Source organism: Nanorana parkeri, unplaced genomic scaffold, assembly GCF_000935625.1.
Source record: "Nanorana parkeri isolate BGI_ZX_2015 unplaced genomic scaffold, ASM93562v1 scaffold33, whole genome shotgun sequence".
NCBI lineage: Eukaryota > Metazoa > Chordata > Amphibia > Anura > Dicroglossidae > Nanorana > Nanorana parkeri.
The window spans coordinates 2,342,509-2,343,018 of record NW_017306301.1 but is presented as its reverse complement, the minus strand read 5'-3'; positions in this window follow the sequence as shown (position 1 = coordinate 2,343,018).

Sequence of the window (510 nt, the reverse complement as noted above, 5' to 3'; positions counted from 1 at the left end):
CTTAAATTGATAGAAAGAAGCCAGTCCTGGTTGGCCTACCTGCAAGATTGACTGAAGCTATTCCATATTAAAGTGTTCCTTTAGGATGAACCTGTTTAACCCCTTCGTGACCAGTGATGTACATAGTAAGTCATTGGCAGCGGGCCCGTTTAAACAGGCCCCTGGGACTCTTTTTACATTTGTTGAGCTGGTGGCTGCCCACCCCCTCGCCTGACATTCCTGCCCGCCCGGGACCGGTATCTCAGGTGTCAGCAGGAAGCTGGGGAGGAGAGCGGCGAATGTCCGCTCGCCAATCTCTTCCCCTCTCTATGGGACCTGGAGCGATGCAGATCACATAACTTCCGGTCCCATAGCTGTTATTGCTCGGCTCCTGAAGCCCAGCAATAAGCTATTGAAGTGTGATCTGCACTTCAATAGCTTATTTAAAGTGGAAAGGTGATAGTAGGGGTCTTTTGGACCCCCAGCATTACCTTAAAGAGTACCTGTCACTGCCAATATGCTATCAACAGG